Here is a 22,157-nt window from a genome sequence, read left to right on the forward strand (position 1 = left end):
GCTCCCAGGATGAATGTTTGCTGTGGATATTAGGGTGAAGGCAGGACAGCAGGAGATGGCTCTTCTGAATACGAGAGTATGAAAGAAAGAATGAAAGACAGGCTGCCACAGTTGTGATGTTACAAGAGCTATGAAAGCAAAGAAAGAAACACAGATGAGAATGTTTTGGGGACGTTCCCTCCTCCTAAGGATTAGGATAATTCTCAAAGATGAACTACCCCATCATGCCAAATTTCTGTCAGCTTCAACTGTGTTTTACTCACTCACTGAAATTTAAAAACACAGCTGATGCTGATGACACCGCTTTGGTTTGATTTCAGGACGTATTCTCTGCAGTGACCTCTTATTTTCAGGCCTCCTACAGTGAAGTTTAGCTGTGAGGCCATCACTCAGGGTAAGGTAGAGTCTATTCCTGAGCCCTCGACTTTAAAAATAGACATGTCTTTAAGGGCCTTCTTCACCTCTCTTATTGGGTGTCAATACTGCCACTGAGGCCGACCGGTATCCCCAGGCACTTGAAGTCTATTTTAGGACCTCATATCCCAATGGGCAGACAGTGAGGTGTTTGTTTTTCAAACCCTCATGACTGTTACACATTCATGAAACACCTTCTCAGTAAAAGCACAGAGTTGGCTTCCAAAGCCCTCCTGCTGTCTACTGGTAAATATCAGCCTCTAATTAGCGGCTGTTTATATCTTTCACGGCATCATCTTTTGGACGTCAGCCGGCCCGCTCTGGTACCGATTTTCTGCCTTTAGCAATCAATGGACAAAACTCGCTCTCTCCTCTCTCCATCTGCATGTTTTTATGTAGAGAAGAAGTGAGAAGTCGGTAAATGTTGGAAAATCATCCACTTGCATTCACATTTTGGGACGAAAGTTGTGTTTTACTTTGGAAAACCTACAGCTGAAGTTTGCTTCATTATATCATAGTCCTCAGTCCTGCTAATGGCACGCAAATTTTACACCCCCTGACATGGTGTGAGATTAGCCACCCCATGTACATCTAATTTAGAAAGGGTAACACCTCACCTCTCTGAAGGGCTCCAGCTCCCTCACTCCCAATAATTTTTTTTAACAGCAGTATCCTTGCACGGGCCAATTAAGAAACACTATGAAGCCAGTTTACAGTGCTACTTTGATCATGCCTGAGTTGGACTTGTTAAGGTTTATGACTTTAATGAAAGGTTAAATTTGATCACGGGATCTTCTGATTCATAAAGCGTGTTTGTCCTCTGAACCTATTAAAGTTGCGCAGCACATGTTGTTAAATGTATTCGTGCTTTATGGTGAGCCATCTGCTTCCTGCAAATGGGATCACCATTTTCTATCACCAATTACTGCAAAGCTTATTAACATTTTGAAATTGGTTGGGCTCAAATCACAATCTTTGCCATGCATAATTGGCATATGTTGTATTTTACAGATTTACATTGTGTGTTTGCTGCAGTGTCCATCAATAATAACATTGTGTTGTGAGAAAAGATTATATGAAGGTTGCTTGTCCGATGATTTACTGTGTTGAAACAAAGAACTAAAAGTGTGGAAAGGTTTTCTCTGTCCATCAAAAAGGATGGAATTTGAAAGTACAGTTTAATTATAGTAATGACCTATTATTGGCAATCACGCCACCTCAATCATGCCACCTCTCTGGAGTGTCAGCCTACTTCTTTTCACCTAATAGTGGACAATGGGAAATTTTTCTGGTATTGAACTGTATTAATTAATGACTACCTCACTGATTAACTATTGTAAAACTTCTGCCTTCAGGCAAGAGTCGTTTTTATTTAAAACTTCAGCTAATAATCCTCATGCTGGACATCTTTGTTAGAAAACCTACAGCGACCCACTAATTACATTTTTTAAAGGAAGCCTTTGTTCATTTGTCTTCATCCACTCATTTGACATATGTAATTAAATTGTACCGAGCACTGTGTTTAGAGTATACTGGTTGAGCCACTGTGTTTTGTGATGTTATCTTTAGGTTTACACTACGGACACTGACGCCATGATATTTCTTTTTCAGTGAGCTGCCAGTTGGAAAGGAAGACTGGAAGAAACCCCTCTGAGATACTGTAAGTGTCTAATTTCTACAGTGAATCCTTAATATGTCCAGTGTATGTCACTATAATGTAGGCCATTTACAGCAATGTACCTCCAATTCTGTTATTTGTAAAAGTGGCCTCATTATATTTACAGAAAACAACATCTTCATCTTCATCTTATCCTCCTTTTATTCTCTGACACATACACACAGTATCAATCAGATCAGTACATCCAGCAGGGGAGTCAGGATGCCTGATGGCCTCTGGTCTCATTTGAGATGCAGACGTTGTCCTGTTGCTTCCTTTAATGAGATCTGGAGGCGTGCAATCTAATATTCACCACCGAGGCTCCAACATGGCCCCTGAGCCTGTAACCCAGAAGGCTGTGTGCTAATTCAATGGAGTGAAGTCAGCTGTGATCAGAAGGACTGGAGTGGCCATTCAGTCAAAAAGATGAGAGGCTTTTTATCCTTTTTCTATACACAGTGTACTAATAGTCCACAGTTGTGTTCTTAAAAAGGAGAACACAGGTTTTGGCAGCAAAGGAACAAACAAACACAAATGTTGCAGAGGCTGAAGTTCCTCCAGTAACACTATCAGCTACCTGTTACTGACTTTCCTTAGGCTACATTAAGCACTATGAGACGGAGAAACTCGGCATTACACATCACACACAAAACCACTTACACTACATGATAGTTTTACAGTGTTGGGTTTCTACACTCAGGTTTCGTTAGCGCAGTAGATTTTTCAGACAAAGGTTAAATTATTGTGGCGCTGTGTGAAGAAAATGACCTTGTTGTAGGTTTGGGCTCTTTATGCCACCAGTTGACATTTAGTCCCCACAGTCAGGCTAATTCGAGAGCTCAGTATGAAGATAATATTTTTAGTGGCCCATACAGTTTTTCATAATGTCAGATACTTTCTCGACTTTTTGCTCTCTTGAACTGGACTTAAGCTTAACATTACTGTGATGGCAGGGGCGACTGGTAAGAAGTAAGATTAAGAGCTGTTGTAAAGACCTGTATTGAATGGTATCCTTGGAAAAAAGAGCAAACTCACCTGGATAAATTAATACATCATAAGAGAGGCACATGCTATCTGGTCGTACACCATCACTTACATGAGTAATGGCAGAGTCTGAAGGGGCAGTGATGGGTAGAAAGGGCTTGTCTGATTTGAGTGGTGTGTTGTTACTCTCCCAGTCCTGTCATGTCACACCTGCTGCCAGCACAACTCAGACCTGGATAAATGGTGGGAAATGGATAGACGGATACATGTTAAAACTTTAAAAAGTGGGGAAAAGTATCTCAGGAAGTAGCTGGAGGTCAGAAGATTATATGTGACAATCTGTACATGAACATATCTGCTGCAGCTTTCTGCTTATAATGAAGGGATGGGTCTACGCTGTGTTTAAAAAGCACTGTAGTGGTGGCCATAAATCTACATTAGCAGTACTAGTACTTTGGGGAAGTCAAACTTATCCAGTGGTTGGAAAAAAATTCTGTAACAAATTGTCAGGAAAGTCTCTACGGTGGTCTAAAGGGGTCAATTTGAGTTCATTTGCACACAAATTGTGGGCTGTACGCAAATATCCCCACAGGGTCGCTGGGCAGATGATGAAATTCATGTCACATGGACCCTTGCAGACATGCAGATGTGGAAACAATGAATTGGCCTTTACCATGTTTAATTGGCTCCACCTATGACTTCAACCAATGAGATTAATTGTGCAGTCAGAACAGCACTGCCCCCTGAGTCTACCTTCATTTCGCTCCATTCAGCTTTCATTTGGAATAATGTGATTTCAGCTACAAAAACAAGTACACCAGAGAGCTATACATTCATGAACAGTTCAACAAATACTTAAGCAGTTCAGTTGCATGATCATTTTTTATAGATGACAGTTGTTGCAGAGGTTTTTCTCTGTTCCTGGTTGGGGACATAGATTTACAGAGATTAGTAATTAGCAGCAGTGTCTGATTTGACGTAGTGGAGCACCCACTCCTCCCTTGATGATGAAGCTCCCTGTGTCTGTCCCAGCTGTCTGTCACCAGTGATTGATGCACTGTGCACATCCCACCTTCACTTGCCAGTGTTCACTGCTGTTTACGCCTCAGAGACGTCTCGGCCTCTTCCCATTAGCAGGAGTATTAATCTTCCCTCGTGCCATATGATTGGGTTAAAATCTCACTGTACCACGGTTCCACAGTTTGCCAGAAGGAAGTCAAAGTCGAGAGATTTTTTTTTTTCTTTCCTCCTTTAAACTTGCGTCATGTTCAGCAAACACTGATAGTCGCCATAAAGAATTGTTTCTTATTGTTCCACAAAAGACCCAAAATGCTTTGACCAAATTACCCATCTGATAGAGGACAAGCCTTAAGTGCTTCCAGCATCACAATTTAGTTGTTTTTCAATGTGGATTCATTGTTCCTTCACTTCTTTTAAACATCATTATGGAAAATAAAAAAATAAAATTGCTAATGTTCCATTTAGTAATTTGCCAGTGTTTTGGCAGCAGTTTTTGTTAGTGTCTGCTAATTTGTGAGTGTTTCATTGAGTTTGACCCAGTTGTAACCTGATGGCATTTTCAGTGTGCAGATAGCAGAGAAAAGTTTGTACGCCAAATCGTTTTGAAAATCACTTTACTTTAACGATTAATAAGTGGCTGCTCCAGAGGGCACCTGCCATTATTTAAAAAGTTGGGTGTTTTGAATAAAAGCAGAAACATTTTGCAGATGCACAGGACTCATCTAGCTGCTGGTGTTGTTTGCACACCCAAATATGTAGGTATGTTGAAGGTTTTTTTTTTGCTAATACTCACCTTCTAGCTCATATTCTACAAAGAAGTGATGAATCTGCCAGTGGATGTTAACTCACTCTCAGCTCATGGGGACTGACAGCTGTGTCATTCTGCTCTTACTTAACCAGATCTACCTGAGAGAGGGAGTCGGCTGAAAAGTCATTATTCAGTTCAAAGCAGTACTAAACTAATCCCTACTTTGTATTTTACTGTGCAGGGATGTAAGACAGAAATGTAAGATCTTGGCTGTGTTTGTGTGTGTGGGGACTGAAAACACTAAACTATAATGTGTCAAAGTCTGGATTTAATAAAATTTGTCACTCGTGAATATTGACTAAATTTCTGGGGATATAATGGAGCTGACTGATGACTGACAAGACACTATTATTCAGTCAGTGTGATGAATTATTTGGTTGCTCACTGCATGCAGTTTAGAAATATTATTACATTACATTACATTTACTCATTTGTCAGATGCTTTTATCCAGAGCGACTTACAAGTGAGGGACATCAGTAAAGCTTCAGTGCAGCAGGAGACCTTGGTCTAAGTAATAAGTCCTACAAATATCATTGATGCTTATTTAGGTGCTAAACAGAAATATTTAGCCACACTTGCATCCAACATCTTCTTGATGAATATCACGGTTCTTAGATGGTCATTAAATGATGTACTGGCTTTGTTGACCCCCTTCAAGCTTCAGCAAAACCTAATGATGTGTTTGTTTGGTAGCAAAGTCAGGTACGTAAAACTTTTTTAAAAAATGGTCAAACCAAGCAATATAGGTGAAAAGATTTTGGTTTTTAATGGGAGTCAAGGCTTTTCGTAACAGTTTCTCACCCTCACTAGCTTCATAAATACTATAAAATTGATCATATTTCCCAGAGCGTACCAGGCCTCCATCTGTCACATTTTCATTCTCTCTTTTTGCTTGTCATTGCCTGCACAAAATGAAATCCTCCTCCTTCACTGTCAAGGTAAGTCTTCAGCCATGTTTCCTTTTCAGAGAGGACAGACGGCACTCCTTGTTCCCGTTTTAATCTTGCTGTGCTGCTATTTCATTTCCTGCCTTGTTCATTGAATCAAATCCTGGCCTGCTATTCGATAATGTTTGGGTGACACCAGGCAGACACGTTTCATCTCACTTACAGACAGAGAATTTTCTGACAGAACAAAAATTGAATTCTTTAATTATAATTCGCTATAAGAAAAACAAGTTAATACCTTTTTAATTGGGGAAAAAATGTAAACGATCTTTTAAGTTGTTATATAAGTCTGGATGTTGGTCCATGAACGGTTACATAATATTAAATTTAAATTACAGAGGAGAATACTGCATGCTCATAGCTGCAGTGAAGTGTGTAATATGAGCAGACTAATTTTGAACCAGTTTTAAAAGAAGTAATTAGCCTAATAATCATTAACCCACAGTTGCTATGGTTATGCTTCATGTGGGGGCAGTTTGGGCAGTTTTATTGCTCATTCCTGCTCTGTGAAGCCAGCTGTTCATCCAACCCCGTTCTCCAAAGGTCAAAGAGTAGAAAGTCCAGGCAAACAGAAAGTTAACATAGTGAAGTGATCTTTTTCTGCAGGTGGTAGGTTTAGAGATTGGATTCATTTTGAAATAATAGAAAGGATAGCTGTTAAATATGGGAAATGAGATGAGATGTAAAACTGCATTGAGATTGGTTCTCTGCTTGAGTTTTTGGTTCTTAAAACCTCAAGTATATCTTCTTATGGATATCAACACTTAAAAATAAAAAGTGTAAAATGTGGAACCTTTAACCACTGGTTCTACAGGTGACATGATTATTCTGTACTCACCAAATTAATTGAGATCTTGGAACATGGTGAAATTGCTGAAAATAGGTCTGATGGGGCAAGAAACACACCAGGTTTGTCTTATTTTGAAGAGAAAACAGAGTTAAAGTTAGAACCCAAACTGTCAGTTGTCAACATCGACCACAACTTACAGCTCAACTTTTTCAACCCTTAACTATCATAATTGTCGTAGTTGGGTACACTCGTGGATTTCCTGCACAGTGAGGGACTATTAGCAACGTTACAGGTGCACACACTTTGGGTTTCACCTCCTTTTGACTCATGCTTGTTGCCCAGGTGAACCTATTTTTACCTATGACACTATATTTCAAAATATAAGCAATTACCTTGATGGGTATAATGTTTTCAGAACTTACAGAACTCGTAATAAACTTTCATTTTTATTTAGAAAAGAGCCTTCATAGGTTTCAAAACTTCAAAATCCAATCTTGGTGTCAAGTCTGAAACCATATCAGCAAACATAGTGGTTCATACGCTGTGGAGCAGTAAAATGTTACTTTAATGTATTTAAAGTACAGTTTTACATACGGTATAAACAGCAGTATATAGAGCATTGCATGCATAACCAAAATAGGCCATGAACAGCACATATATTTTCTCGCGAGTGTATGCTCTGTGTCATGTACAGAAGAGTTCCTCAGTGACTCTGGCGTGTGCTGGAGGCTGCCACGCAGTGTTTAGTAACCATCAGATGGGGTGGCTCGTCTCTGTCAGTGCAGCTCTATGATCCTTACATGGCCAGAGAGAGGGGGGAAAAAGTCCCCTCTGGATAAGCTTAAGAGAAGACAACACATGGGGGAAGATGGCCTGGCGTGTTCAAAATGGCCACAGGGAAACCATTTCTCACAATGCTCCAATTCCCCTGGCTCCTTGGTGTCGATCTGTCCTTTGTGAGCCAAAGTGTCTGAGACACATTGCGGTCAACATGGGCTGGAGGAGATATGACAAATACAAAGGACCGACCCTGTTTGCTTCTCTCCCTTGAGAGAACAACGTGTGGCTCAATGATATTGTATGAGCTTAGCTGTCGGAAGACACTTTGGAGGGCTGTCAAATTCATTAGTGAAGTTTCAGAAAATTAGCATACACTTTTAATTGTTTTAAAAAAAAAAAAAAAAAAGAAAGAAAGAGCTGCACTCTAATAAAACCGGATGAAGTATTTACTGTCGTTGCAGCCTTGCTTTGATAATGGGAAAACAAGAAATGTGTTATTATAGCTGTTAGCTACTGCGCTGATCAACAGGCTAAATCAATTTAAAAGTAATTTAAATATCAACTCATTTAAAGTGAAACAATTACATTTTAATTTGCTTTCCCTTAAACTCAGCAGTTAACACTCGCACTGCAGCAAAACCTGAGGCACACACGCATATTTTAAGGCTGAAAAAGAGGATCTGATTGGGAGTGTGATTACTAAAATGACACGTGTCTCGGCCCATCATACACAGCAGTGGTTGTTTCTTCCTGCCCTGTCCTGCCCTCCTACCAATTTGTTTTTTTCCTTCTTTTTTCTCTCCTAGCACCGGGCAATTAATCGAAAACTCTCACCAACTTAATCTTGCTCATGTTGGTTAATTTGATGAACACTTAACAGAATGTGGCCGTTCATGAACTGTCCCCTTTACTACCTTTTTTTCAGTCAAGTGTCTCCAGACCGTTCATCTAATGTAAGTCAACGTTTATAATTAAAAACAATGTTGTCTTCAGTGAAGTCGATACTAAACCAGTGACCAAAGGTAACACAAAGGGAACACATTGCCGAATGTGAAGACGCAACTGTGTGAAAAGACACCACCAACTCTTGGTGTGTGTTAGATTGAAAGCAAGTTTTTTCTTTGCTTTCCTTTGCTTCCTGGCGTCCATGCATCTCATAGTTGATACAGGTCTAAGACGGCTTACTAACTCACAGTTAGGCTTAATTACTATCATCATAGTAAATACAGTACACTGAAGACACAAACAGTCCTTGCTACCTCTACCAAAGTGGTTATATTTTTGAGCCCACCTGTGTGTATCACAAAAACTGCACAGATTTTCAGTGAAGTTGAGTGGAGAGTCAGGCAGTGAGCCAGGGAACAAGTGATTAGTTTTGGTGAGGTTCCAGGGATTTTTTAAAGGGTTTCCTAATATTTTTAGAGAGTTCTTTAGAAAACATTTGCAGTTTTCTAAAGAACAGCTGCACTATTTGAAAAGAACCTGGTACATGCACCCATGATTGTTATTGTGCGCAGGTCTTGATCCTAACAAAAAATCACTCATTCAGTTTTACGCAGTTTCTAACACATTTCCGCACATTTCCAGGCTTGAGCATGTATGCACTCATTGAGGGTTTAAGTTACAGGAAGCAAAGTTTACCTATGATTATATTTTCCAAAAAATATTTCTAAGTGTTCATTTTATTTTTCATTATTTTACTTTTAAAATGACAAAACATCAGATAATCATATAAAATCACAACAGTGTTTGCCTTTTGTTTTAGAAGTCACAGGGTCGTCCTCTCTGTGCAAATGAAATCAGAACACAGCACTGAAAATGGCACAAATGATTGCAAGACCGTGCAGTTTAAATAACACTCCATGAGTAGCAACAAAATAATCTGGAGCAACTACAGAAAAGAATCTCAAAATGCATGTCTTTTTTGGGGTGTAAAGACACATTTGTCCTCATCTGATACCCAGCCTTCTCTTGTGTTGTGAGGAAAACTCAGTGGGTCCACACAAAGCAAACATGGTGAGATGACAAAATTCTGTCCAAACACAAAAGTGCAACCAAGTAAAGTCTCCTGCTGTGGCTCAGAGTAAAGAAAACAAACTGTTGATGTGGCTGCTTTCTCTGTGCTCCAAAAAGACACTGAACATACACTAAAAATAACATATTTTGCTGTGAACGTCCGTGACTGACCGAGTGAGTGATGGAGTTTAGTGACCGATAAAGTTACACCATGGGTTGGCCGAGTGTTGGGACTTTTCCCATTGGCTTTTACTCTTTCAAAATGATTCAGCTCAAACTGTTTCATGATATCAATATTGTATTTTTTTTTAAATATCACAGTTATTGTTAATAATGGTGTATTGCTGCATCGCTAATTAAAGGCAACACAGTTCAGCCATATACTGGGTTTATGCCTGGTCTTGTAATTTGATAACTGAGAGCCAGAGAGCTGGTGAGGAGAAAAAAAAGACACTGTATTAAAGAGACAGACAGATCCACAGTCCCAACCCACGCTACTGTTTGCTGGCAGAAAGAGGCAAATCGCCTCATGTACCAAAGGTGTCAGAAAAGATGGTAGGCATCATATTAACAGGATCAAAGCTGCTGCGTACTAATCTGTTCCTCCACTATGTGAAATATCTGGGGCGGGAAAGCTTCTCAAACTGCTCTTAGATCAGTTTCTGGTGAGTCATCGGGATGCTTGAGCCCAAGGCACCTCCAAACCGAGTCAATTTACTAAGCAACATTGGTTTTGTGTAGCACCACAGGGAAGCTAAAACATCTGGGTTTGGGAAAATGTAATAGTGTTTGAGTGGGCGGGTGTGGGTGTATGAAGGTGTGGGTTTAATCCCTCTTTCCAGTCCTTAGGGAGTGTGGGTGGTTCTTTTTTTTTTCCACTCAGGGATTAAGCTATGCCTTGGTAAATATTCAGAAAGTAGTAGAAGGCCACTCTTACTTCCTGGAGAACAAACAGAGTTGGCACATGAGCACAAATGACGCTCTTAAACACTATCTGGTCTCCACATTCTTCTTCATCTTCTTCTTTGAGGTACAATACTGAACTCTATGAGAGACTGGACTCTTTCATTAACCTACAAACATTTTTCTAGCAAATCTAGACAGATAGCAGGCTGATAAATAGACTCCGGGCCCTCAGTCAAAACTAAGTATCGAGCCGAAATGTCACCATTCGTAGAACTGGAGACACTTTTAATCTCGCCACGTTCTCTTATCTTTAAATTGAAACGCAACTCTGAGTTTTAGCTTTCAGATGTTGGTCGTGTTTTCTTGGAAAGTTTACTCAGACTTCTCCCACTCACGACTGTTGCCCAGAGCAGCAAACAGTAGTGATGTGTTAGTTCCACCTGTTAATCTGTGTTGTGATCACGTCAATGTGCCGCAGCAGAGAATAAATTGATTCAGTCATTCTGTTGGGGATTTGGGAACAGTTTCTGTTTTTAAATATGATAGTTTCCCTTCTTCTTCACCTAATAAAATAAGAAGCTTATGTTTGACTTCTCAGATTAGAGTGTGAGCTAAACTCTTATCATTTTTACACTAATGCAGGCTAAACTGTCCGAAGACAAATGGATATTGTTTTTCTCAGATGAATATCAGTGATATTCTTGTTTTAATTATCTCTTTATCTGCCTGTTTCTTTTTCTCTCAGTCTGACTTTGAAATTCAGGTTCTTGTAGTTTTCCTCTGAAGAAGCATCCAGAGTTTAAGCAAAGCAGACATTTGGCCTTCTTGCCTCTGGCCTGCAGGCTGCTCTGAATTGGAGCGCTAATGGATTGATAGGCCGACTCGGGAGCAATTTAGTTGCCTCTCCTCATCACTGCGGCCCCCATGCCCGTCTTTCTTCCTCAACGCCATAATGACACGCGCCAAGGCTAACGTAATTGCGCTGAATTGTGTGTTTAGCAAACTTAATCTGGCAGGGAAATATTTAAACAGATCACAGGGGTGAACTCAATCACACTGATGATGCCTGTTCAGCTCGTGACTTTGCATATGAGAGCTCGTGGCCAAATTCTCCAAAATGGATTAGTAAGACTCGGGGAAATCATTGTTAGCAGCATGTCAGCCTCAGACATGGATTTGTGCTTTGACTGTAATTTTCTTTTATTCTCTGTGTCTCCATGTCTTGACATTCTACTTATTATATGGGATACACCTCCATAATTAGCTCTGCCCAGGTGTTTGCATCCTTGTTCCTGTCAAGCTTCTTTTCTTGCGGTATAACAATGTGTTATTAATTTGGTGTATTACTTTTTTGCATGGTTGAAAGCTTCTGGTTTTTGAATGTTTCTTCAGCGTCTCATGCCAGTTCAGTGGTTTCCAACCTTTTTAACTTGTGACCCTTCCTTAAACCAAAGCTTTGTCTACTCCTGGCTCCTTAGTACAGGTTTCACATGTCTATTCGAGTTGTAGCAAAGAGTAATTTTTCCTTCTCAGATAGTTTCATCAGAACACTTTTAGAGACACAGATTTTTCAAATTATTGGTAGCTCTCTACTTTATGCATCCATTCATTCTTAACAATTTTCCAGGAAAGTTTCCTGGAAAGAGCCGATGCAATTTGGCACTAACAGGTAAAAAAATGGAGATAGCAGTGCAATTGTGCGACTTCCATTTCTTTAAGTGCAGTTAAATGCAAAGCTAACACGTCCTTGAGTCAGATCCCAGCAGGTCAGCTGAACAACAGAAACCTTACTCTGCAATCAAGCATAAAATTCAATGAAGTATGATGTCCAGTGAATCATGAATCATTTTCAGATTAATGAAACCTCCTCTTCCTCTATAAAAACTTTTACAACTAACTTTGGACTTACTACCAAATTACAAACTAATGACATAGAGAGAGTATCAGGAAATCATTTGTATTATTAGTTCATGTAAATGAATATAGTGTTACCAAAGTAGTCAATAATTCGAAAACAAAAAACAACAACAAAAGAAATGTGGGTTTCCTCTGCTTGTCCCTCCTGTTAATCATCTCGTGAGACTTCAGATTTATTTTGTGACTCCCCCATTTGGTTCAGGCCAAATGGTTGTGCTTTCTTCTTCACTTTTGTTGCCTTGGATCTGAGATTCCTTTGTTCCTATTTTGCTTTTACATGAATATTTTCATGGGAAACAGTAGATTAGGCGTCGAAACAAACGTAAGCTCAACATCATTGTAGCCTGTAAAGCGCAAGAACACAAGTGATTATCATGAAGTCTCAATTATTCCATGCATGTATGTTTCTTTAAAATTCAGCAACAAACACTTTAATGATAGCAAACCATTACAAAACCATTAAGCAAAATCGATTCAGCTAATGAGGTTTTACTCAACAAAAGAGGAGGGAAGTTTATGAGGTGGTCTCAGATGTGGTTTGCATCTCTTTGCAGAGCCACGCAAAGAAAGAGGGATTTCTCCGCCTAGCCAACGGCAGCCCGAGCCAAAACACCCAGATGCTTGTTTAATGCTGCGCTGGCTCACAGTCGGCTGCAAATTGAACATGGGAGTATAATTCTGCCTGTCTGTTTGTCATGTTCAAACACCGGTGAACCTTCTGCCTGCGTGGCTTCATCAACAACAACCCCCCCCCCCCTCACTTCACAGAGGATCTTTAATTCCTCTCTCCTATGTTTGAAGGATGGCAACAAGCTGAACTGACGCAGTTGTTCCCATGAAAGCATGAGGCAGATTAAGTCTTTCTTATCCTCCATGCAGTGTCTGTTTGGACTACGTTACAAATTCGGTTTAGTTTATGTGTAACTTCACCATTAGCACTGTGTCAAAGTACGTTTGCAGTCGAGTTGCTAGGTAACAAAATGCCTCCGAAGACTGTGCTGTTATTTATGAAAACTACGTCAGGTTTTTCACACCTCCAAGAATAAAAGCTGTGCTCACAAGCTGCTTTGTTAGACGGATAAGCTGAGGAATCTTGCCAGAGTAAAGCTGAAATATCATCATATCGAAGTTGTTAAGACGTCAGATTAATCCTCAAACAGAAATGGACTGTAGAGGTGAAGCACAAAATGGAAATGAAAGTTTTCAGCAACACAAGGATTAATGTTCAACCATGAAGACAGTGGATAATCAAAAACACATTTAACTCTCATCAACCCAGTGAACATGAAAGCCTGAAAGATTCTCAATCATGGAGAAACAAAATCACACATACACCATAATTGGGGTCAACTTGACACTGCAGTCTGGCCCTCTCTGCAGATCCCTAAACTTTCTTGTTGTGTTTTCTTTGCACCACCAAGATAACCACATCTTTCTAAATCATACTGTAATATGAAGAAAATTACAGCATTTACAGATTTCTTTTTTTGTAGTAGTAGTATCCAAGCACACCACGTCCCCTTGCACTTAAAGATGAAAAAGCCGCAGGCGTCTTTCAGGGCATCTACTCTACTCTTGGTAATAGCAGTGAGGCAGCAGGAGTAAATGAAAGCCCGGTTGGACCCTCAAAGGCAGGGGAGAGGAGCTGCAGTCAATGAACCCCTTTGCCCCAAAAATCAAGCTTTTTACAGGCTTAGACCAGCTTTGATCTTCTACTGGAAAGCCCAAGCTGGAGAGTTGCATTAAAGACAGTGCTGTGGCAATTTTTTTTATTTTTTTGTAATGCTAATGCATAAGGCTTCATTTTGTGACCTCAGTGCATCGGTTATATTAAAAAAGATGTCACGGATGAATACATGAATTGAGTCCAAAGGCACCTCTTTTAACTTTTGGAGCATTTACTTTCCATTGATATGAAACATGAGCTTTGAGATATTCATGAGGAGAAACGCTTTGTGACCTTTAGTTCCTCAACTAAAATACTCCCGGTCTTAATACTAAGCTCATTGTCACTTATAAAGAAGGTCATGCAGTTGCAGATTTTCTCTATGTGATATGACATTGCAGAGTTATGATTTTAAGTGCAGAAAACTTACACTCTGTGAAGGTAATAACTACCCATCTGGGGATACATTTTAAATACGGACACAGATGCTCTAATGATAGTGTGCTTTTCTTTTTTTTCCTGCTCTGAAGGTTGTTGTTCCAAACATGGCAAAGATTGCTACCCTTCAGAAAAGGAAGCAGTGAGGATCGACAGCAAGTTTTATGAATCAGCAACTGGAGTCAACTGTTTATTTTCCCATAATACTCCACAAAAAGAAAAAGAAAAAAAAAACACTTCTAGAAGCAGGCATCACACAAATTCATCTGGTTCTTTTGCTGCTGTCACCATGGAGACGACCCCCCTCTGGCCTAGTTTAGTTTGCCTGGCCCTTGTAGCAGGTAAACATGAATGCGGTTCATACTCTACAGTGCTCCACAGAGAGCAGACACACCTGCTCCGGCTTTATGATTTACACTCTGCTGTGATGAACATGAGAAGAGTAGAATTCATGATCTCTCAGACATCACTTAGTCATTCTGACATTTACTGTAGCTGAGTGAGGAACTACACTTATAATACAAGGTTGTTTGGACATTATGTACAGTGCACATGAAGTCAGGAAAGTGTTACCTGTCATGCTATTTAAATGTAAAATACTGAATACTAATACTAATACTGAATAAGAGCATGAACAAACTGTATGAAAAGCACAAAATAAATGAGATTGCTTCCTCTGTATTATTGCCACTGCTGCTTCAGAATCTTATGAAATGTCACGAACTCGCGATTACACGACTTTGCAGAGATCTTTCAATATCAAATGAAGGATACAGGAAGTGGAGATTCCTTCATGCATCCCCCGCTGCTTAAAAAAATCATACAGGAAACACTGAAACACTGAAAACACTGAAAATAGTGTTTGGCTATGAGTTCATCTATAAATCTTATCCTGTTTGTATACCATGTTTGATGATTTGCAAGGACTTCTTTTTGAATTATTTACTTTTTGCAGAATTTGTAGATTTGTACGAACAGCGGACCAGAATTGTGATGATTTTTTATTTCCTGTAAATGATGTGCTCTCCCCTCCAGGTTGTGCAGTGAGCTGCATACGAAATGACGATATTGCTGAGGCAATGAATGGCTTTTTATGGGTCATCGTTGTTTTGTTTTCTTTAATACGGGCATGTCATAAATCCCCTGATGTGTCATAGTTCATCTGTATTCTTGTAAAGGCGCTGAATATCTTGAGTGAAGTGTTACAAGTTTTGTTTATCCCATATCTCCATATCCATCTCCATTCTCTTTATGCTATACCCACCTTCCCTCATGCTTCAGGCATGTGTAAGAATAACAATCATCTTACCACAGGTAGTTATAAGAGCATTGCCTCCGGTAGATGGATAAACCAGTGTGGGGAATTACAGAGAATGAGATAGGAATCAGCCATCCTTAGTCAAGATGGAGGCCAGCTCTCAAATGGCGGTCTGCCAACCAAGCGCACAGCTATCTCTCCTGCTCCGGCAACCGCACAGCAGACCGGACACATGTCGACATCCATCATGATCATGTGTGACCCAAACTGGTCTAGTCCATGAACAATGTTTATATAGAGTGAGTGGTACAGACTTAGTGACACAACAAACATTGCTTGGCCAAGCATCGGCCTGTATAGCAGCATGTATCCACCACATGGGAATACTCACCGGTTTGTGGTTTGTATTGTTGCTGCACCAACAGACTCAAACCTTTGACTTTTAAAAAAAATGTCCATAACTAACCATAAAACATTTATTGTCTGTTTGGAAGACTCCAGCAGCCCTTTGTTGACCGCCATTTGTGGAAGTACATATATATGTGCATGAATAAAAGAAAGAAAGAAGATTTTACATCCATATATAGTACAACTAATGTTTATCAAGATAATGATGCATGTAGCGTCCATTGGCAACATGTCTCAACACTTTTTTGTTGTTGTTGCACAAATTCCACAAAGAACTAAACTAAGTGACTTTGTGCTATAAACAAGTATTGCTTGTGTAGCCAAAGCTTAATAGCTTATTACTCTGTGCCAGAGAACTGGATTGTTTTCCAAATACTATTAAAAACGCATCAGTGAGAAACACTGTTGTACTGGGTGCCATGTTTCCTCATTATCAAGAACCCTGGAGCTGTAGTTTGTTTTAAACAATCCTACATACATACAGCATCTTTCTGCTGTGATTACTCACTATAGACAACTGAGTATGTATTAATCCATGACTGGAAATGGCCCCCGACAAAAGCACAATTCCCTCCTGTTTCAGTAATATTTGAAAAACACCCAGGTGTTTTAATGAATGACTGAGCAGAGGTTTACATTCAGTAGGAACCAATGGGCACGAGGCTGAGTGCCACAGGCAGGTTAAGGAAAAATACTGTTTGGATATTTGTTTGAAACTACAATAATACAAGCCTTGTTCTTTGAAGTTAGTCATGAGCTTTATATGCCCAGTTCACTGCAGTATGAGAACATGACACTACCTTCATTGGAAAGACTTTTTTGGAAGTAATCATAATTAGTTATGTTGGCAATTTCATTTCCTACACGACTGATATGTAATTAGAAGATAATGTGTAAGAGACAGGGTTCACCACAGAGATACAGACTGCTGAAACCCACTGAAACTCTTTTGCTGTGCAGAATCGTAGCAGGTCATTTTAGGGCGGAGCTATGAAGAAATTAATAAACACAGATAAGATGACAAATGAGACCAAAAAAAGAACAAAAGTTCATGAGAACTCATAATTGGCCGTCACCCTACAGTGACCTGAGAAGCAGCGGTTTTTCGTGAACCCGGTTTAAACTCTGAATCAGTCTTCTTTAGAAAGAGCTACGTCGCATTTCTAAAGTTTCCTCTCCTTACTGTCGGTGAGTCACCCCCAAAGTACCTTGACACAGGGAGTAAACAAGCCTGCCTCTGTTCATCAAGGTAATCTTGTTTGCTCAGAGGGCAGCGTCTGCGCGGGACAGCACACTGCCACAGGGATAAAGGCCCACGCTGGAGATATTGTGATCCCTGTTTTCATGTCTTGAAAGGAAACGTGGCTGGAGATGGCCTCGCAGCTTGGCATGTGTTCACACAAATCTGTGTGACGTCACTGGAAGGTGAAGGGTGGCCCCGCGAAAGCTGCATCACAGAAACTGTGGGAGGCACAAGTCAAACTGCATGAACTGATATAATAAAAACTAAATAGTTTTCACATCTTCTGTCAAAGAGGACTAAGGTTCAGGCTCTGACAGCTCTGTTGTTAAAATATAGAGCGGCCTTTTTGCTTCCGCACGAGGGGAGTTCACTATTCAAAGTGATCTCTGGGGTTCATAATTACTCTCCCAGTGAGCGGCCATCAAAAGCAGAGGGAGAGGATTGCAGTTGTGTCACAACAGAATAACTCATCCACTAATCCCTACAAGACTCTGCATCTTACCAAGGTGCAGCATCCACGACTTGACTCAAGCTCTTTGGTGGGAGGCGGGGTGTAGTGATGGTAGATAGGGGGTAAGAGTCACATTGGAATACTGAGTGAGTTTTCCTTGAAAAAGTAGAACTGCAAAAATGATAAAACACAAGTCACATTCTCTCTCTCTTCTGGGTGTCTGGATTTTTTTTCTTTTTCCTATTCGCTCCACCGTCGAGTGTCAGTCTCCGCACCCCGTAACATTAATAGTTCATTATCATTCAGTAGTTTCAGCAAACCGAGTGCAGTGTTGAATAAAACTTCATTATGGGCAACAGAACAACTCTTCTGGGTGACGGCAAAGGGTGGAGGAGCGCTTACGGAGGAAGATGTCAAGGAATGAGTAGAAATGGAACAACGCCGTGTAGTGTCATGAAATCACACGAGAGTCAGACATCTCATGTCACAACATTATATATAACATAATATTCCTCACCTGCTGAATCCAGTCAGCTCTTTTGGAAGTTAAATCAACTATTGAATTTCATTTTTTTTACTATTTAAATGTAATGGAGGAGGCAGACGCAGCAAAAAAAAGCAGTTACATGAAGCAATGTAGATATCTACAGACCTACTGTACACTGGCTTTGAAATTTCAGCTTTAGATATCTTCACTGCATCTTCCCCTGAGCAGATGGTCAGCCTGATGGAGACCTTTGCGCATAGAGATTTGCCTTATGTAGATGTACTGTACAGTGGAGCACGGTTGTTGCGGGGCATGCTGGGAAACAGTTGCCAAGCACTTCAATGGCATTTTGTGTTTGGAGACACATGGATGGTATGCTGAAGCACAAAGGATCCAACAATACCCTCTTCATTCATTCACAAATAGATTTTCTAATGTGAAATCTGTTTTATGTTCTTGGCCTCAATGATTTTCAGGCTTTAACATTATCTGTTGTGTAAGATTCTGTACATTGACTTTCAAAGAGGGAAGGTTCCTCTCTGGCTGTTAACAATGCAGCCTTAGGCTAGAAGCTAATAAGGCTGCAGGTTTCTAATCATGGGTAAGATTAAAGTCTTCTATATTATAAAATGCATCTTGTGTTTTGCCTTCACAGCACAGAAATATATTAATTATTAAGCAATATACGCTTTAATTATATTCGTTTGGCAGGAAGAAATGGAAAAAATTGCTTTAGACACAAAATATTCAAAATAAGCCAAACTGAGAGGGGAAGGAGAGATGTCTCTTAGCCTTAATGATGGTTCATAGTATCATTTTCTTACACGGCTGGTAAATGGATAAGCCGTGCAGCTCATTATTTTTAAGTACCCCTGCATTTCAAGGCAGTTGCTGCTGTTTTTTAGCCACACTAGCTGTGTTGGTGGTGTTGTTTAAGATACCAGTGAGGCATGAAATATGATCCAGGAAGTCCAGTTTGATTAATGCGTTTAGAAGCTTATCAGATGCCAAAACGCTGCACAGTGGCGGCAACTACTTTAACTTTTGTAGTGACGCTCGAGAGGTAACAGAGGAAATGTGGTGTTACGTAGCAATCCGCTAGGAATGTGCTTCTGCATGTATGTGATTGGTTTTAACGTAGCACCTTGCTGGATTGTGCTGCATTGCAGCAAAAGTTGATCGTGGTTCAACTTTTTTTGCGCAACGACCCTGCGCTGTTTTGACCCAACACCACCCCTCCATGTGTTGGCAGACTGGCTCCATCCAAATGAATGAGGGAGCTGCGTTTTACCACCACTAGTGACCGCTCATGAGGTTTAGCGTCACAGCCATCGCCTTCAAACTATAGTCTGCTGTAAAACATGCATGAAAATCCACATAACACAAAGCACATTCTGCCGTTTTTTAAATTGCAGCCAAGTTCAAGTGTGGAAAGTGGTGCACATATTCTTTTTGTGGTCTCCACATCATTTATACATCTGGACCCAGCTGACATATCTGGGGCTTTGCTTTCTGCCTCGCTGCCTGTCAGAGAGGAGAAACACTCTTTTGATTGGCAGGTTAAACTCTTCAAGGTCAGCTTGCTCTACAGCTCACCCTCTCAGTATAGATTACGGTGGTAATATCTCTCCTGTCGAGTGTCACCCACCCCCCCCTCGACCGGTTCGCCGTCTACACTCAGATCTAAAGATTGCGTCCTTTCCCTCCTCATCATGTCGTTACATAAGCTACTGCACAGGTTGTTGAGCATGGAGATTGTGCTGTATGTTATGTTGCCATATCTGGGGTTGCTGTGGGAGAAATGAATGTCATTTCTGCCAGTGATACCGATAGGTAGGGTTGGGGAATGGGATGTGGTTGCATGATTGCAGCCTCAGAAATTGGCCAACATCTGACTGGGGTCCATATTCCTCACAGGGATTTCATCTTTTAAATTAGTCTCTGCTTGAGATTCTATTCTTATAGTCTACTTAAAGTGAGTTAATGATAGAAGCCAGCTGGGTGGAATATCTACTCACTATCGACTAAAAGAAAACATCATGGTTAATGTAAAATACTTAAAAGACAAGAAAAGAAAAGGGTTACAGTGCAGTATCAAAGTCAGTAGGTATTTTCTGTCCACGATTGTCCTTTAAGATCATAGAGGAGTTTATGATCCGTGACTCTAACTCACACAAAGCTAGAAAACCTTTGTGAAAGGTCGGAGCTTCCACTCAGTTATAACCTAAAGTCCATTCTGCCAGCTCTACCAGAGAGAGAAAGAAAACAAATAATGCGCAGTAAAGAAATCATTTCAGAGTCGTTCCATAACATAAATTTCTGAACTATTTCTATCCATTCAGGGATTGCTACTGACTCTTTGCTCTGCCACTTCCTGCTTATTGCTTTTTTACTCACTGTTAGTAGTGAGTGTAATAAATATCTGTCGTGCTTTTTTCAGCCCAGTTGGTAGGTTTCCCAAATAAATAACACTAGAATAAAAACCTTATCTCTGCTGCTACATCTAACCAGTAAGACACATTATCATTCTACATTCGCCAACACTGTACGTTTGGTCAGACTCGATCTTTTCTCACCAGTGGTTTTGATGTTTTTGTACTTTTGTATTATTGTTGTTCAAAGGTATCTAAATCGTTATTGGATGATATTATACATTATGAATCCTGACACGTCCTTACTTGCCCCTTAATGACTAAATGTCCAGTTGAGCAGGTATGAATCAGTGACAGGTGTCACCAAATGTACTATTTGTGCATTCTTTATAAATCTGGGTCTTTGAATTCTTTGCAGAGAGTTATAGTCTCATGTATCCAGGGAAATATAAGAGAGCAACAGTGAGGTGGACTAATACCTCCAACCAGAGAGGTATTTAGAAGAAGAATTGTTATTGTGAGTCCCAGTATTTTATGGTCAGAATCAATGAGCAGAAGGATTGGAGGAGCAAATGTGAAAACACAGCAGGAAACAGGAACTTGTGCAGATGGCTGCTGAAAGTCACAAAGGCAAACACTCAGCCGCTAGTGACCGATATCACGATGACATGCTCACTGTGTTCCGACCATGCTATTTGTTATGCATGCATATTTAGCGGCGCATTTCAAGCGGTGACGCGTCGTCGATTTGTGCACAAGATTGTAACGGGACTCGTTGTCACCACAGCCTGAACTCTCTGTGTGCGACACATCTCACATACATGTGAGAACAGCTGGAAAACGTGTGAATGCGGTGCAAGCAGCCCTTCAGTCCCCAGTATGAACCCAGGATACAGCTAATATATGATGCTATTAGGAAAAATGAAGAGGGGCTGTGTACATGTTAACACCCACAAACACAAGCAGTAAAGGTTCTCGTGGGTTTGTAACTGAAATTGAGTGACGCAGAGCTGTGTAAAGTGGAATTTATTTGCCTTTTCACTTTTCATTCAGTTTTTCTGATAAGACATGACAGTTTCATTGAAATGTGAATGAATGCGCTCTCTGGAAATACTTTTCCTTTTTGCTCCTGCCAAGTAAGGGGTAACAGCGTTTAATCTGTGCATCAGTCGGTCGATAAATACACTTTTCAGAATGAATGGCAATCAGAATCACTCGTAGCACATTCACACAGATACAGAACAAAGTGGTGATGATAGTTTCATCGCCTCCATTTTCTAACCACTAGTGATTGAGCCTTAGGACAGGGACGTTGGTGGAGTTATACCAATGGTTAGATTGTCTTGACATTCGTTCAGCTGGATGAGTATTCATGGTCCCTAGAGGATGAATCATAATAATTTTGGGAAGCTGCTTGACCTTTTATCTTGCAACATCCTTTCCAACAAAATATCTCACAAACCAGTGGCCGAATTTATATTAAATTTGTTGTGGGTATTCACAGTCTCGATAGGATGATTCACACTGACTTTGGTAGCCTCCTGACCTCTCATTCATAATTCACCATTGACAGACACATCCATGAAAATATATC

The 22,157-nt window shown here is 40.3% G+C and overlaps 1 protein-coding gene across 3 annotated transcripts in view; it reads left to right on the top strand.

Moving 5' to 3' along the window:
* The window catches only part of syt1a (synaptotagmin Ia), a 157,860-nt gene that overhangs the window by 40,705 nt on the left and 94,998 nt on the right, over positions 1-22,157 (top strand). For all 3 annotated transcript variants that reach the window (XM_023413141.2, XM_023413144.2, XM_023413142.2), the window contains exon 2: positions 2,026-2,074. The gene's annotated coding sequence lies outside the window, so the exon portion shown is untranslated. The remainder of the gene's footprint in view (positions 1-2,025; positions 2,075-22,157) is intronic.

Source organism: Seriola lalandi, unplaced genomic scaffold (assembly GCF_002814215.2).
Source record: "Seriola lalandi dorsalis isolate HSWRI2012SDOR001 ecotype SW California unplaced genomic scaffold, Sedor1 jcf7180002054504, whole genome shotgun sequence".
NCBI lineage: Eukaryota > Metazoa > Chordata > Actinopteri > Carangiformes > Carangidae > Seriola > Seriola lalandi.